A 14,035-nucleotide genomic window follows, 5' to 3' on the forward strand; every position below is an offset into this window, starting at 1 on the left:
AGCTTCCAGTAACACTTTGTTTAAGCTTGCATTTAACCAGCAGAATGAATGAAGTGTTGGATAACTGATTCACTCACACACACACACACACACACACACACACACACACACGTTTAATTAATTCCCATCACAGAGGGAAAACATATATTGTGGTAAAGGCATAGGACTTTCACGTTCCTGAGAAAGTCAAGCTTTCAAAGAATTTACATTCCTGATAATATTTCTGTGTCACTTCTCTGCTTGAACCATTTCTACACAACATACCTTAATGGAAATCTCATTACTGAAACTGCCACCAAAATACCGTATTTTTCGCCCTATAGGGCGCACCGCCCCATAGGACGCACCTAGTTTTTTTTGGGGGGGGGAATAAAGAAAAAAAATTATTTCCCCCCCAGGTGCAGGGCTGGCGCGGGGGAAGCCCGAGCTTCCCCCAATCCCAGCCCCGAGAACAGCCTGCTATCCACAAGCTTAGGGAGGCCAGCAGTAAGTCGCGCCGGTCTCCCCAGGCTTCGGAATGCAGGCAGCTCTGCGCAGCCATTGGGAGGCGGGCGCGACTTCGCGCCCCGCTCCGGATGGCTGCGCTGAGCTGCGCTCGCCCCGGGACAGCAGGCAGCTCGGCGCAGCCATCGGGAGGCGGGCGCGAAGTGGCGCCGGTCTCCCGAGGGTTGCACAGAGCTTCCTGAAGCCCGGAGAGCAAGAGGGGTCGGTGCGCACCGACCCCTCTCGCTCTCCAGGCTTCAGCGAAAGCCTGCATTCGCCCCACAGGACGCACACACATTTCCCCTTCATTTTTGGAGGGGAAAAAGTGCGTCCTATAGGGCAAAAAATACGGTAATCTTCTGACAAGAAAAGGATTACTTGGCCCAGCGATTTAGTGCCATTTGGGGCCACCTTATAACAAAGTCCATTTCCAATTCTTGAACTCCTAGCAACTCATACCACCATGCAATACTTATGTGCAATAAAATATCAATTTTAGAATATTTACATAAATTCTATGGCCCCAAATGGGTCATACATGCTTAGTAAACATATGCTGGTTTTCACAGTCATATATTGGTTCCATTAAAACCAGGTGATTATCAGTTTCTTTATTGCTTTCCTTTAATTAAAATTTGAACAAAAATTATCTTGTAATTACACACTGCTCATTAACAATCAGATATCACACAATATACGTAAAAAAAACCCTCTACACGTGCATTTTAAATCAAAGTAACCTTGTCTGAAGAGCTCTTATTTATTCTGCAATATCATTACATACAAGATGAAGAACTATAAAACATTTCACTATTCACTGTAAGGCAGCTTACAGTTAAAATAGAAGCAGCTATAATCATGGGGGAAATCAATCATTAAAAAATGATTAAACATAACATAGATCTATTAAAACACACAAAACACTACAATAAAAACATCACAACACCAGCCCATTCCTTAAAAAGAGTCAATTCGCACACATCTGTTGGAACAAGAAGTCTTCCCCCGCTGGAAGGACAACAAGGAGGGAAGCCAGACTAATCTCTCTAGGAAGGGGGTTTCAAAGTTTGGGAGCAGCCGATGAAAGTAAAGTTGGACAAATATATATCTTCCTTTCACATTGTTCTGCAACTCCCAGAATCAATGTTAATTAAAAGGGATGAAACTCCTTAGAAAATCTGGTTACTTCAAAATCTGAATCTATCCGTTTACAAATCTTCAGTTGTGTGGCTAGCAGACCTTCAAAGTCTGTCAGAAAAGAGGAGCTGAGCCAGTAACTTGTCAAGGTATTCTGCCAGGAGATGAGCCTGATTAACTATAAGTGCTGACTCAGAGGTGTTAAAGATCTCCTTTTTAACATTAGTCTTTTCCTATCCCAATTTCCAATTAGTTCCTGATTGCTACAGTGGTTTAATCCTGAAACCTGCTGAGCTATCTCTTTTTTCAAAATCTGCTTTTAATGCTAATCTGCACTGTAGTACTGACAAGCGCTCTCAAGTTCTGTGTTAATTTTATTCATAAATACAGTGGCCTAGACCAAGGTCAGTATATAATGAAGCAAGTAACATGTTCAGCAGCAAACAAAATTAAGCAGTTTTAAAGAGAAAGCTCTTACTTGTTTGCCATAAAAAACTAAACATATTCTGTTCCTTTGCTTTGATAAATCAGCATATTACAAGAAAAAGTAGCCTTGGAACAATTTATTCAATGAGTAGTCTACCTTCTGGAGCCAGGCCAAGGCATTTTCTGTCTCAGGTAAATGGCAAGATACCCTCCCCACATTATGTAAAACAAATGGAATACCAGTTGAACCTTACTTCAACATTGTTGATGGAACAGCATCCTCCACTGTACCCAAAGGCGGCAAGCTATCTTAGCCGGCTGACAGCAAAGTGGAAAATAGTACAAATCTAAACTTTCCAATTCAGCTCTGATATTCACATGTGCCAAAATGGCACAATACTTGCAACTAGTCAACAGGTGTACCAGGCTTAGTAACAGAGATTATTTTTACAGAAGCAGTTTTCAAATCTATGGTCATTAGCTGAAATTCAGTCAATGAAAAGGATGGGAGGTAGGAAGTCAGATGATTTAAGGGGCACACAAAATATACCCCAAGATATAGGAAACAGAAGAATCTGGCATGACTCACTGACTATCATGCCGGAAAGATAAAACAGAGAGTTTGATACCTGAGCTACCACCGTTTTAAGAAATTGTTCAGGACTACAGAGCTTAGGCAATAACTACTATTGTAAATAGGAGTGTCTTCAAAAGCCAGCAGACAGCCAATATTGATGAGGCCTCTTGTATTCTAGAGTTCCCAAATACTGGTGCTATGAGTGAAAAAGCCCACCTCTGCATTACCCCAAGGCAACCATCATCAGGGCATGGGAACACTAACTAGGTTCCATTTGTTGATATTAATGCCCTTATCAAGCAGTAATTACAAAAGCAAACAGCAGCTGTTAAAAATAAAATCCAGTACAACACTTTAAATAAATAACAAATGTAATTAAAACAATAAGTGATATAAAGTAATAGAATCCCAGCACAGCTCTTTACAAAGCCCATTTAAAACATAATAAAACATGGACCATGTCCCCATCTTTAGTGCCTGCCAATCTATCGATGGCAGGTCTATGAGCAGGGACTCTGACACCAATCCTAAAGGCTAGGCAGGTTCATAACCAATCCTTCAGATGGCCTGGTCCCAAACTCCTTAGGGCTTTAAAAGGTCAATAATAATAATAATAATAATAATAATAATAATAATAATAATTATTATTATTATTTATTATTTATACCCCGCCCATCTGGCTGGGCCTCCCCAGCCACTCTGGGCGGCTTCCATAAAAACCAAAAATACAGTAAAATATCACACGTTAAAAACTTCCCTGAACAGGGCTGCCTTAAGATGTCTTCTGAATGTCAGGTAGTTGTTTATCTCTTTGACATCTGCTGGAAGGGCGTTCCACAGGGCGGGCGCCACTACCAAGAAGGCCCTCTGCCTGGTTCCCTGTAGCTTTGCTTCTCGCAGTGAGGGAACCGCCAGAAGGCCCTCGGCGCTGGACCTCAGCGTCCGGGCAGAATGATGGGGGTGGAGACGCTCCTTCAGGTATACTGGACCGAGGCCGTTTAGGGCTTTAAAGGTCAGCACCAACACTTTGAATTGTGCTCGGAAACGTACTGGGAGCCAATGTAGGTCTTTCAAGACCGGTGTTATATGGTCTCGGCGGCCACCCCCAGTCACCAGTCTAGCTGCCGCATTCTGGATTAGTTGTAGTTTCCGAGTCACCTTCAAAGGTAGCCCCACGTAGAGCGCATTGCAGTAGTCCAAGCGGGAGATAACCAGAGCATGCACCACTCTGGCGAGACAGTCCGCAGGCAGATAGGGTCTCAGCCTACGTACCAGATGGAGCTGGTAAACAGCTGCCCTGGACACAGATTTGACCTGTGCCTCCATGGACAGCTGTGAGTCCAAAATGACTCCCAGCTTGCGCACCTGGTCCTTCAGGAACACAGTTACCCCATTCAGGACCAGGGAATCCTCCACACCTGCCCGCCTCCTGTCCCCCAAAAACAGTACTTCTGTCTTGTCAGGATTCAACCTCAATCTGTTAGCCGCCATCCATCCTCCAACCGCCTCCAGACACTCACAGAGGACCTTCACCGCCCTCACCACCCAATACCATACTTTATATTTGGCTCAGAAACAAGGCAGACAACTTGCATGTGTTCCAAATGCTTAACACCAGCAAGAATCAGGTGGCTGTATCATGTACGAGTTGTAGGTTCCAACCCATTTTCCAAGGCAGCCCATGTAGGGCATGTCACAATATTCTAGATGTAACCATTGTCTGTTGGCATCTGTCTTGGGAGACAATGGAGGAGTGCGCCTTTGGGGGTGAGGTCAAGATGTTAGATGGTTGTAGCCATGGGCATAGCCAAGAGAGGACAGGAAGGGACAGCTGCTCTTTCCTAAATGAATAAAAATCTGAGGTTCTGCCCCCGCCCTAACAAAAATCCTGCCTATGCCCATTGTTGTAGCTCCTCCTGTGGCTGTTGAGATTGATGTGGGAGAGGACAAGCTTTGTTGCATCTGGGGCAGATGAAGGAGTCTAGTTGTACTGCTGCAGATGCACCATGGCGTTTCTTCTCTCTGTGCTCCTCCCAGCGGTCATTTCTCCTCTGGTATGGAAACACAACTTGACTGTCTCCAGGCACTGCGGTTGTCTGCAAGGGATTCCCACATGGCAGGGTTGATCTTGCCAGCCTTCATGTAACGTTTGCAGACATCTTTGTAACTCAAGAGTTTGTCTGCCAATTGGCGTGGTGCCAGAAGCCAGCTCCCCATAGAGCATGTCCTTGGAGATTCTGCCATCTTCCATTCTGTGGACATGACCAAGCCAGTGTAGATGTTGTTGAGACAAGAGTGTGAACTTGCTGGGATATATATATATATATAGCAGGACATATGTAACTGAGGCATGGGCCGCTTTCTCCAGATAGGGCATATCAGCAAGGAAATGTTTCAGCTGTCTTCTGAGGTATAATGAATAGTATTCAATCTGCAGGTTTGGCCTAGAAGCTTATCAAGTTGGGAATCTGGGCATCTGCTACTATGATGGGTGTGAAGTTGGATTTTTGATGTAGGCAATTTGGACTTTTGCTAGCTTCAATTTTGGGCCTATGCAAACAGGAAATGTTCCCATGCACGTGAAGAGGACACTATTGAGACAAACTTGGATTTCAGATATGCTACTATCGCAATCCAATGTCATTCTAGCTCCTGTGGAATATGACTGCTTCAACACCCCATGTGTACTGTCTCAGTGCCAAGAGGGAAAAGGCAGTTTGGTGGAGAAGCAAAGGAGAAGGCAATTTGGGGTGTAGAAGTCAACTGCAGAGAAGGCCTAGAAGAACTCAGAAGACCAAATGGGCAAAGGATTACAATTAGAAGAAAAGATTACAATTCAGAAAAGATTTAAACAGCAGAAATCCAAAGAGGCACCTCCTTTTCTCAGGCATCACCCTTTTTCCTATTCTTGCTTGTTATAATGATCCCTAGCCCAGGTCCTTTGCATGTGTGAGTATCCCTTCCTTGGTGTGTGGGGGAGGATTAGGGTTACTGTGCTAGTAGGATAATTATTTCACTCAAATCTCTGTTTCCAAGACTTCTCTTCACAAAGAAGAGAAAGTCCTAAGCTGTTTAATACTTGATTAGGAGATAAAGCTTTGAACTTTCATTTTTGGTCTAGTTGTTTATCCTGGTATCCTTGCATTCTCCTTTTGCAAATAAAAGTTTCCATGCTGTGTGTCTCAGGCATAATCAACCCTGGTATACACATAAAGTTCACAATCTAGCGTGGATGCACTGTTCAAGAACTAAAACCTGCATCCAGCATATTAAAGCAGCAACACTTGAGCTCATCAGCATATATTAGCAAACAACCACACATGTTTTGTTCTTTTAATGCAATAAAATGAGACAAAAACAGCTTTTTCTTATTTAATAAAGCTATGAAGCAGGCCTATTGACTATGATGACAACCCAGTTAGCAGTAACGATTTCACAACATCACACTGGAAAAAGGAAATAGCCATTCCGTCATGAGCACTTTTACATTCTAAAAATTTCCATTATACGTTAACGATAAAAGACACATTTTTATCCTAGAGCTTCAATGCATATTATATATTAAATGTTGCTCTGGCACAAGCCCTAGGATTTAGGTAGCAGGAGGATTGCTTTAGCTTCCATGCTGCTGTATTTGGCACAAAAAGAACTTTGAATGTTTAGCGATCAGCCTCAGGGCAAATCTTCCACTTACAATATTATCCACTTAAAGGACTGGTTGGATTTCATAATTCAAGGATCAAGCCTCTGCAACATGCAGTATTATGCTTAGTTTGTAGAAAAACACAGGACATTTTTTCTGTCTGTGTGTTTACAACTATGACATGGGAATCTACTTGTATAATCTAACACTACAGGGTGACAATCAGAACAAGCCTCTGTTATGAGAATGTTTTAACATTCCACATCCTTATTTTGGCCATCACAATTTTAATTTGAGATGGTTGAGTGAAGAAAAAAAGAAATAGGCTGTTACCTTAAAATAACCAGATTAGACAAGTAGGGAGTAAAAAACAGTCTGCACCCAGTGTTTGCCCCGGGTGTAAAAATAGACAGCTACAGTGAACAGATTACCTGCTCAAAAGAAGTGACTAACTTAAAAAAGTTGGCAGTTAGATATTCAACTAAATGTTTTCTATATACTACGGATGACTAGGCTATATGAAGAAAAATCAAGATATAATAGCAGGGTATCTGACACAAAGGCTGTCTTGCATATCCCTTAGATATGCTACATACTACAAAAGGAAGAATTAACACATTAGAGATAAAGAAAAAAGAGAGGATACTGTATATATTTTAATTTCATAGATTTCTATAATACACTCACATTTGAGTACGCCATACCTTTTAGGGTCAGGGTCTTTTACTCACATGCACAATATAAAATAAAAATAAAAATATAGAAAATGTTATATGAAGGTATCTATACAATGGAAAGTTAACAATATTACATTACAACTCTTCAACAAGGCTTCTTGTCACCTTTATCCTAGCGTAAAGTGATTCACTTCAGATGGGGGAGTGCTAACTTGTGGAGTCTAAGTGGGCAGTGTCTGACCAAGAAACAGACCTTGGAGTTGCAGTGGATAGCTGGGTGAAAATGTCAATGCAGTGTGTGGCACATCTGAAAAAGTCCAATTCTATCTTAGGGCTCATTAGGAAACTTGGTTGCCTTTAAAAGGACAAATTAATGAAAGAATGAGCCATCAATGGCTACTATATAAAATGGTTATGATGGCTGTGTAGTACCTATATCATCTGAGGCAGAAATGCCTCTCAGTAAAAAGGTAAAGCTAAAGGACCCCGGACGGATAAGTCCAGTCAAAGACGACTATGGGGTGCTGCACTCAACTAGCATTTTAAGCCAAGGGAGCTGGCGTTTGTCCACGGACAGCGTTCCAGGCCATGTTGCCAGCATGACTAAACCACTTCTGGCACAACAGGACACCGTGACGAATGCCAGAGTGCAAACAAACACTCTCTACCTTCCAGCCGCAGAGGTACCTATTTATCTACTTGCACTGGTATGCTTTCAAACTCTAGGTTGGCAGGAGCTGGGGCAGAGCAATGGGAGCTCACCCTGTTGTGCAAATTCAAACCACTGACCTTCTGATCAGCAAGCCCAAGAGGCACAGCACCACCTGATCCCCTGCCTCTCAGTACTAGTTGTTGGAGAGAAACAAGTGGAAAAGGTACTGCTGTGCTCATATCCTGCTTGCCGACTTCCCATAAGTTTCTGGTGGGACAGTGTGAGAAAGGACCCCTAGGTTAGATGAGCCTTTGGTCTGATGTGGGAGGACAAGTCAAATAGCTCAGTTGGTTAGAGCATGGTGCTGATAACGCCAAGGTTGCAGGTTTGATCCCCATATGGGACAACTGCATATTCCTGCACTGCAGGGAGTTGGACTAGATGATCCTCAGGGTCCTTTCCAACTCTTATGATTCTATGACTCCTACATTCCTAGAGCACAAATGTAGTACTACAGAAGAAAGAAGCTAGGGAGAGGCTGCAAAGGGACTGAGATGCTAAATTGAGGGAGACAAGTTAGCATGTATTGGCTTGGTTAGGTTTAGGGTTGATTTGAGCCAATACTGATTTTAGTAGCAGTGTTATTTTTTTGTTATTATGGATAACTTTTTTAAATAAGGAGTTTTTTCTGGAACATCTTTTCAAAACTGTTGACCTTAAGTAAAATTTGTGTTTGTTTTGCTTTAAATGTCACTGAAGCCTTATACCTCACGACACACAATTGCCTTGCTGCTCTACCTAGCATAGAGAGACCCTATGTGAGTGTTGGCTTAATTTCTTTAAATTGATGACACATTGTTCTAATCCAGCAATATAAGTTTGGCTGGCGCCTACAATGTGGACTGGCCTCCTCAAAGAGTTGCTCCTACTTTTTAAAAAAGGGTTTCAAAATGAGTTAAGTTTTTGCAGGCATTCTTAAAGCTATAGCCTTTAAGCATTTCTACCTTACTGCTGCTTTTTAACCAAAATGGATTGTTTTATTTGATATATTATCTTCTTATTGTCAACTGCATTTTGTTGTGAACCACCTCAATATAAAAAGTCAGTACACAAATTATAGATATATATAACAAAAACAAAACTGCCACTATTTCATGTTTGCTATAATGTTCTTACACATTCACAAATATCTGACTGCCAGAAAATGAAAGTAATCAATAAGAAATAGCCAACTGGCAGGAGGAATATGTATTAAGAAACCATTTATTCAGATCTTTCAAGACTTTAAAAATGATTACTTCACTAATTATGATAATTTCAAATCAATCTTGGCTCCGAAACAGAAAAGGACAACAGTAAAAAGATAGATTCAACTACACTGTAAGTTCCACAGGGTCTATTATAATAGATGGATGGGTGGGGAAAACAAGAAAGTAAAAAATGAACAGCTAGCCTTTAGCAATATATCATTACTAACTGTAAAAATACAAATATTGACTGAATATGTAAGCATAAAGGCACTAATCATTCAGATGTGAACTTCAAATAAAAGATTAGGCCACTAATACACATTTATGCTGATATTACAACAAAATGACACAAAGAACTGAGATCCTTGATCACCAAAAATAGAAACTGGCATGAAGCTTTTGTACTAAGAATGTAGCCCCTTGGCCTCTCAACAAACATTAACCTTAAAATAGGCAGTTCTGCCAATGCCTCAAGGCTGTGAAAAGATGTACATATGATGAATGCTATATATTCTAAGTGAAGGCAGAGGTACAAATGCAAATGAGAACCTTGCCCTTTTAACTACACTCCCAGAGGCTTAGTAAGAGCCATGGACAAACAAGTAACCCTGTGGAAAAAATAGCAATTATTATGCTTTTTATAAAAACATAGTGATTTACTTATTTTTAACTGACTGAATCTTTAGAAAAGGTAACCTGAAAAAAAAATCCTGCTATGTATGAACATTGCTTTGAACATATTCTTCCCATTAACATACTTGGCTTCAACAAAACAAACAACAAAGCATAACTTCCCCAACCCCTAGAGGTAACTCTACCAATTCTAGCTTCTTATGCCATAAGTATCTGGCCATGTTATCTTAGCTAGGCAAATAAGTTCATCAAGTCCTAAAAACAGACTTCTCAAGCATTTCATCCTGTTGAATATGATCACCACAAATTTACACTGTTCTGGAGTTTTCAATCTGGCACCAAACTTCAATTTCTGCTGAAAAGCTGACGGCATTGACATTAAACATATTACTTGGGACTTGAAAGGTGGGAAGAACAGCAATTACAGAGCACCAATTACAGGAGCATCACAATTGAACATGGTAACATTTGAAACAGTGTGAAATTGGTTGTTCAAGAAAGTCCCGAAGGAAGAACTCTGTTTCAAAGGAAGTAACGTTAAGGTTTTCTTGCCCTTAGTTGAGATTTGCCTCTTGGGTATACAAATATACACATCCATTTGTGCAGAAGTTTAAGTTGCATGCTGTCAATGTATCTTCTCTTGAATTTCAGCTGATTTTGGAAATATTGTAGTCTTAGACATGTTGACTTAATGGCTTGTATCTCAGAGAAGGTGACAATAGCAGATGGAATGTGCCACAGTCACCTACTGGATACTCTTAGTGATGTAATTAGAAATAACATCTTTTTCCTACCCACTCTGATGCATACAATATTTTATTAACTTTAAAATGAAAGATTCCCCTTATAATTTAGTTGCTCTGTCTCCCATTACTATGCAAACAATGTGCAATGTATCCAATCAAGCAATATTTTGGCAAGAGCTAATAGGCTAACCCTTCTATCTTCCAAGGATTTTTACTTTTTCAAAGCTTCCCTTGCCTGAAACATACACATCTGTACACAGTACTGAAGTTCTCAGCACATGTAAGCATGTATTATTTTCATACACCCTACATTCACCTCTTCACAGGACCAGTCCTACCATTAGGAAGATTAGCAGGTAGCTATTCCGGCACTGGATGCTGAGGTTGGGGAGCAATTCATCCCAAGTTGCCCCCCCCCCGTAACCATTTCCATTGTCCAAAGTCAGCACTGCAATGATAGCAACACTGGCTGGCAGCCTCATCTTGCTGTTGCCTTCTATCAATGTGCCACCTACAACACCATTAAGGTCTACAACCAAGTGAGGAAGCCAAGAGGTAGCCAGCATGCAAAGGACTTACATTTCAGTGGGCATCATATATGCATTTGCATTGTTTTTCTCACATAACACCTGCTGCCACTAGGGAAGCTGCTCTCAAGTACAGTTGGGGATGCTGTCCCATTGCCAGTGTTGAAATAAGATTTAACTGCCAATTTGGTCAACTGCTCTAGGTGGAACTGGGAGGGGTGGCCCTGTTCTTTGCCTGAAGCAGCAAAATGTATTGGGCCAGCTTCTTCAAAATTATAAAAGTATGTTTAAGATACATTGAAATAGTTATGAATTTGTCTCTTAACAAGGTTCTCTCAAATGATAGTTCATGTTTAATCAAACAAAAAAACTGATTCTGGTTTAAAATTTAAGCACATTAACACTGAGTTTCTTACGAGTAGCAGCTTGAGAACATCACGCTTAATTTGTTGACATACGGTTCTTGTTCCAGGGCTTTATTCACTGCCTTCTGTTCCTAAAAGTTAATCTAAAGTGCTAAATAAAATTTTAAAATAACAGTACTATATTCTACCAGACACTTGGGAAAATGGGAGAGTAACAACACAATCTCTCTCTCTCAGACACTGACATTGACACACACACACACACACACACACACACACACTCATCATCTTGCTGATCAACTCTTGCATTTAATCATTGTTCCACTTTATCATCTCCCCTGTAAACATCATGGGGTCTGTATGCCAGCACATTTATAGGCTTTATTCCAAACTGAAGATGGAAATTGGAGCAGTACAAACCATGGCTAGCACCTGGCCTGTCACTGAATTGGAAGACAGAGATTACCATCACTAGAATGTTATCCATATTTGACAGAGATGTAGGGGTGGCATCCAACAAAGTCTGTTCATTTATTTGTTTTATTTTTATTTCATTACATTTATGAATTGCTTCCCATGAAAGATCCCAGGGTGATTAAACAATAAAAATTTCTGATCCAATACAGATATAGACAAGGACAAGGCTTGCTGAAAAATGAAGGTACAAAAAAGGACCAATAGATAAGGCATTTGTCTGAAGTTCCAAAAGGGTAAGTGCTGCCACAAGAAAGGTATTATACATACTTTGCTATAAAAGGATGTTGAAATGGACTATATTTTGGCTGTACTACACCCCTATCCATAATTCACTTGCTCTTGTTGTTTTTCTCAGGCTGTGATAAAGCAAATGTCTTATTGGCTGTGCCTTTAGCATGATGGGTCACTGCTAAAACAACTGCAAATAGCCACACCTCTAGTTACTTGTGAAGTCAAGTGCAATATAGTGCAATGGTGGCAGGCAAATTAATACTGCAACCCTTAATGCTGTTGTATGAAAGTAAACCCCACTAAACCACTGGATTTATTTCTAAGGAATTAGGCATAGGATAAGATGCACAGTTTTATACCCAGAGAAAATAGAAAAGCAAGCCTTCAAAGTTTATGTTAATCAAACACTTTGAATTCCCTGGCTATTTTAGAATGCATCCTGAAAATTACTGCGAAGCAACTTAAACCATGGGTATCGTATAACTGGAGACACTTGCAAGTTTTTTCCATCTGTACCGATACAAACAGGTCTTGACGATGCTTTTGCTGGGTGTGCAGTTTTTATAAGCGACAGAGTTACGATCTCCCTCATACAAATTTTATGAGCTGCAATCTGGGAATAACAGCAACTTCACTCATCTATCCATCTTAGCAAGATATCTGAAAATCTTAGTGACTATACAGCAAGCATGAACAGTTTTAAAAGCATGAATTTCAGAGCTAGCTCAATCTACAATATATGCTTTGTTTGAACTGTTCATGCTTGCTGCCTGTATTCCTTTCAAATAAGAAAAGACATCTGCAGCAAAGAGTGTGATCAGAACTGCTGCACAGAATAGGACTGCTGAATTTGTTTTATCTCTATATCCTTCTCCAGTGGCCATCATAGGGTTACTCAAGAAACATCTAACCCTTGGGGAAGAAAAGAGATTCTAGATTCTGGTAATTTAGCTGAGCTGTCCCCCTGTAACTGCCACCACAGGGCCATTCAAGGATCATCTTGACCTTAGGGGAAGGTAAGATTTGGCTTTCAAAAAAGGTTCTTTTTCTTTTTAAGTTGTCTTGGCTGTTTTATTATGTACTTGCTATTGATGGCTGTGGGTTGTTTTTATTTTAAAAGAAGTAAACCATTTTGTGGATTTGCCTAAAAAGGCGTATATAAATACCTTATATAAATAGCTAAACAAAAAAAATCTGAGAAACCAAATTTGGTTAAAGAACTGCTTTAAAAAGATGGCCTTGGAATTTACAAAATGATGGCGCTACAACCATTTATGCTGCTTATGCCAAAACATGGCTTCAGGAAACTATGAAACTGCTGCAAGGATGAATAATACATCCTGTATGTGTTCAGCAATCCTATGTCAAACATATTAAATTTCAGACATCGTATGATTTTCTTTTTCAACACAACAAGGAGAGGGACAGCTGCTACCTGATCATCACATGGACAAGTTTGAGTAAAGGTTAGTGTGAAAGACAATTTTAATAATTCTGAGGACACCATTTTAAAAATCAGTTTATAAGTTCTATAATTTGCACTAAAATACAGTTTTACTAAGGTGCAATTGCAGAGTTACCTTCTTCTTTTTTTTAAAAAAAGTAGGCAACAGTTATTTTACTATTACTGTAATTTGAAGATTGCCTCCCTACCCCCCCCCCACAAAATTAATAGTATAGGTCACTATAACAGTGCTGGCCAGAAAGGCATCACGTGAAGCGGGTTTTAATCATTTTTCTTACAAAAAGTAACAATACTGTTTGTTGTTCTTTTAAAGGGAGTTTAGTAGAAATTAAAATTTACAACAAATTTAGATTGATTTTAAAACATGCTAATAAAATGGCATCCATGGGAACAATCATGTGAAGATGTGCTTAAGTAGACGTATAGTTCACCCACCCATCCATATATGAGTGCACAAGTCAAAACCATGCTTCTTAAGACAACAGAAAAGGGGTACTAAGGCAAAATGCACCTTGGAGTTGGGTGGGAAAGAACTGAATAGTAGCATGCAGCTGAATTTGCTGTGATCTTAAACAAAATAGAAGAATCACAGTGGAAACAGTAAATAACAGTTTGGTGATGATGCCATGGAGACGCTCTTTAAAAAAAATGAGTAACAAAGCATGGAAATTCCAAAGTGAACACATAGTATAGAAGCACCCCCTGTGATAGCAACTTTGCCTGCTTTCTTGGAATGTGGCCCTCTG

The 14,035-nt window shown here is 40.3% G+C and overlaps 1 protein-coding gene across 14 annotated transcripts in view; it reads right to left on the reverse strand.

Annotated features, from left to right (window-relative positions):
• Positions 1 to 14,035, reverse strand: part of LRRC7 (leucine rich repeat containing 7) — a 169,669-nt gene that overhangs the window by 135,217 nt on the left and 20,417 nt on the right. The gene's annotated exons all lie outside the window — the stretch shown is intronic.

The sequence above is a fragment of the Podarcis raffonei genome, chromosome 6 (assembly GCF_027172205.1).
Source record: "Podarcis raffonei isolate rPodRaf1 chromosome 6, rPodRaf1.pri, whole genome shotgun sequence".
Lineage (NCBI taxonomy): Eukaryota > Metazoa > Chordata > Lepidosauria > Squamata > Lacertidae > Podarcis > Podarcis raffonei.